General features: G+C 31.9%; 1 long non-coding RNA gene across 2 annotated transcripts in view; it reads right to left on the bottom strand.

Annotated features, from left to right (window-relative positions):
* The window catches only part of LOC117167356, a 30,828-nt gene that overhangs the window by 864 nt on the left and 25,786 nt on the right, over positions 1-4,178 (bottom strand). The window contains exon 6 of one of the 2 annotated variants that reach the window (XR_004466380.1): positions 3,788-4,171. The exons of the other annotated variant lie outside the window; for it this stretch is intronic. This is a non-coding gene — a long non-coding RNA (uncharacterized LOC117167356). Of the gene's footprint in view, positions 1-3,787; positions 4,172-4,178 lie in introns of those variants that run through there. 2 annotated transcript variants of the gene reach the window in all.

Here is a 4,178-nt window from a genome sequence, read left to right as displayed (position 1 = left end):
AAATGGCGACAGTCTAATCGGGAGCAGTGACAGTTGAGATTTACTTTGGACAATTAAACGCTTTTTACCACTTAAAATGTGCGCGATTGTTAATATTAAATGTAGTTTATGATGCAATAATAATAATTTACATTTGTTTCGATTGTAGGCGATAACTATATTGAAATATCAAGCAAGGCGATAAAAACAACAAACTTGACCTCCAAATGCATTACACGGATTTCAGGGAAATTCATTTTCGCGATACCAGACGAAAAATTGGCTACTGTGAGTTAATATATTTCTATAACAACTAAATTTTTTTTCTAATCTTAAGATAATACAATTATACATAATCTGCCGAAAATAATAAACTTTCGAACTTAGCAATTTTGTCCAAATTCCTGATTTACGAGAACAATTTACATAAAGTAACTAAATGTGTAACTCTTCTAACTAAACGTTTTACCTAATCCAAGCGTACACTTTCTTTGAGTTTAATATATTCTGGATTCACTCGTTCGCCTCAAGAATTTTTTTTCCGTGTAGTCACAGCACCTAATAAAATAGATGTTCACTGCACAGCGCTGCTTTCACTTTGGTTTGCTTCTTTAGTTTGGTTTTTCTTTTCTAACAAATCTAAGAACCCTGCCGAATTCTCTATCATCTGTGGCATAATTGCCCGCTGAAACATCTTTCGTAAATTCTAATACAGTAACGAGCTTTGCATCATTCTTAAATTGCAGTGCATTAGGAACTGGATGCGTAGTTCGTAATATACAGAACTTATTTTCAATGCAATCTTGAGTAAATCTACCACCATAAACAAAAGCAAAACCTTTATCAATAAGCAGAAACTGAGATATTTCTAAGAAACACGTTGTTGATAAAATAGGTAAAGTTTGAAAAGGTTTCCAGTGTCCCTTACTTCCAACTTTTAATAAAGTAAAAAAATCGATACTTTCTTTCAGAAAATCTACAGTCTCTTTGCACACGATAGGATTCTATTTACTTAGAGCTAATGAAAGTTGGCGTGATGTCATTATTTTAAACCGTTTGAATAAATAGTTTTTTAACAAATCAGGAGGCTTGTACTGCGCTTTGAAACACTCATCAGCTAAAAATTCAAACGCGGCGCTGACCTCTTTACAGAAAACATTGGTTGCGCCTGCAACTTTCATTTTTTTAAATGCTTGCTTTTATCTAATTATTCCTCTTTGAGTTTTTTGTCAGCATGAAAAATGACCCAAAATTTTTTTGAAAGTCAAGTAAATCGAAAAAATCCTGTACCGATACTGTATTCGTGGTTAATTTGTATTTTTTAATAAATTTTGCAGGTATTGTGAAAAAATCGCTACTGAATAGGCCAGCTTTCATATTTTTGAAGACATGTGGAGTATCGCCGAAAAACCATAGTTCTCGTGTTTTGTCATTAGGATGTTCACAATAATTTTGAACTTTAGAATAGCGACCGGCAAGAATTTCAAATAATCTCCACATACCTTGATTACCTGGTCCTTGATCTGAAATAATGCAATAAACTGAGTCCAATTGCTTCACCTCTTTTTATTATTTCTATAACCACGGACTTAAATACTAATCAGTCAGTCTTTTTATTTGTTAAAAAATAAGAAAAAAATAATCGGAGAATTGATTATTTTACGATTCACCAAGAAATATTTCGTTATTGAGTAAAAAACGACGGGTAATCGTAATAATACTTTTGGGATCCGCTGCGCTTCCATACGCCATCTATTTTTCCAATGCGGCCAAAATATGAAGTCGCGAAACCATGAGGTAGGATTTTGATTTTAATTTGAGCTTATAACAACCATTTTTTAATTATTTCGCATAGATTAAACTACTAAGGGGATGAAAACAATTAAGATTTATTGGAAACTAAGTGTTACATATGTGTAATTTTCATCGTATACAACGAAAAACACGATTTATGTTAAAACTATTTTTGTCAAAATATCGATATTTTAGTATATTATATAGGTTTAAACAAATTATAAGCTCCAATTTACTTATCTTGACATAAAAGTGAACCTAAAAGGTAGGTTATAGAATTCATATTTCATTTCTGCTCGTCTATAATTAATATTTGTTGCCTATTTTGAATCAAAAATTTTGCTATATGCATTGATTAAAGTTCATTTTAGCTTATGGTGTGTTGAAACTTATGATATAGTAAAATAATTATTTTCTAGACTAACACAATTTTAACAGGAAATGTGTTTTTTCAATGAATACGATAAAAATTCTATATTTAACACTTAATTTCCGAAAAATATTCATTTTTTGTATTCACTTATTGTTCTAAACTAGTAAAAACAGTGCTAAAATTGGTTTTGAGCCCAATTTAAAATGCAACTTAAAAATGCTACCTGCAGGTAGCATTTCTATGGTTTCAGAAGTTCGCCACAGTGGACAGTCCCTAACTTATCTGCATTTTCCTATTCAAATTTTCTTCCAGCCACTTCCCATTTACTACAATTAAATAATGAAGAGCCTAATCTGCATTATACAGTTCATCGGACTTCATCAAACATCAATTGTATGATGCAGGTTCGTTTCTGTAAAAGGGAACCTGCACTTTCTCCATTCAGTTTAACATCCTTCAAACTACATTTCATTGAGAACTTGAAACGATTCATTCGTTTCTTCTGTCAATCGTACATCACGGATTGAACTTAATTTAGTTTTTTGAAGTTAAGTTCTCCTATTCAGAATGTCTTAAAACTATAAAACGAGTACATCTCCGAATGTGGCTTGGCAGATTTAATGAAGTCCAAATAGCTGACCAATTCAAAGAGTCCCAAAACAATTGAAATGCAACTTTGCCAATCTGGAATTTTAAGATACAAATTTCAAAGCGCTTCAGTTCAATCGTTTCTTTTTTCCTGGGTAGTAATCATCGACATATAGAAATGGACCCGTAATGCTGTGGGGAGAACGGTAATGGGCTCTAGAGAGAGAAAAAACATAAGAACGTAGACCTATCTCTTTCTAGATAAAGCTGATTAGTCGAGAATATTTTCGTTGGTTGAAGTTTGGCGCAGCACAAGACCGTGCTTCGTGTCGCGAGTGCCCCAATAATGTAACGTTTATCGCACTTTTCAAAATTGATTAATTTATAATTTATTTAATTATAATTTATTGTAAATAAATATAAAAAATGGTGGTAGCTTGTGCAGTTTGTGGGCGTTGTCAAGACGTTTATATGGGGATATGTTTTCATACGTAAGTAAAGTTATTGAATATAGTAAAATAAAAAATGTTACAACAAAAACAAAACCTCAAAATATGAAGTTTTGTACCTATACAATACAAATGGTTATTTTGTATGTTATAGAAATATTGTTCAAATTTTTGACAGTTTTTACATTATTTTTAAACTCACAAAACGATTGTTATTGTAGCATTTTCTATCCAAATTCAAAAAGAATTCAAGGTTACCAAGTTTTTAAAATAATCTATCTAAAACAGGTTATTTTACATGAAAGTTCTTTAAAATTCAATTTATTATAACTACAAATTTCTAATGTATTATTTATCTTTTTTTTAAATTAACCGTAGAGAATATTTAGGCAATACCCGGGGCCACCAATTCACTTGATATAGTCCTGAAATAGATAAAGGTAGGTCTACGTTTCATATGTTTTTTCTCTCTCTAAAGCCCATTTCAGTTCTCCCCAAAGCGTTACCGGTCCATTTCTATATGTCGATGGTAGTAATGTATCTGCCGATAGATCAGTAAATTGGTTGTTGGCGTTATAGCCATTTCATCCACCACGACAGCGCATTGCTGTGCCTCCTAGTTTTTAAAGGTGCTAACTTTAATTTCAAGGAATTTAAAAATATCATCGCTTATTCCTGGCTCAAATTTAAATCCTTCAGTTTTCCTATTTAATTTTCTCAGTCCTGGTAAAGGGTTATTTTGCTTCAAGAGTTCTTTATAAGCAGAAGATCCGCAAGCAAAATGCAGTTTTAAAACTTTCACTACTGTGTTGTTAGCCCATTTTGGAATTTCTTTGTACGTTCCATTTAGAACTTTAATTTGATCCTTATTTAAAACTGAGTTTAAACGACGACGTCTAAAGCTTAGGATCATCCTTCAATGCTTCTTTAACTTCATTGATCAAATCGGTGCCAGAATCCAGCATGACGTTTATCTCTTTCTCAATATCTATAAG

The sequence above is a fragment of the Belonocnema kinseyi genome, chromosome 2 (assembly GCF_010883055.1).
Source record: "Belonocnema kinseyi isolate 2016_QV_RU_SX_M_011 chromosome 2, B_treatae_v1, whole genome shotgun sequence".
NCBI lineage: Eukaryota > Metazoa > Arthropoda > Insecta > Hymenoptera > Cynipidae > Belonocnema > Belonocnema kinseyi.
The sequence above is the reverse complement of the archived record's forward strand: the minus strand, read 5'-3'. Positions and strand labels throughout refer to the sequence as shown.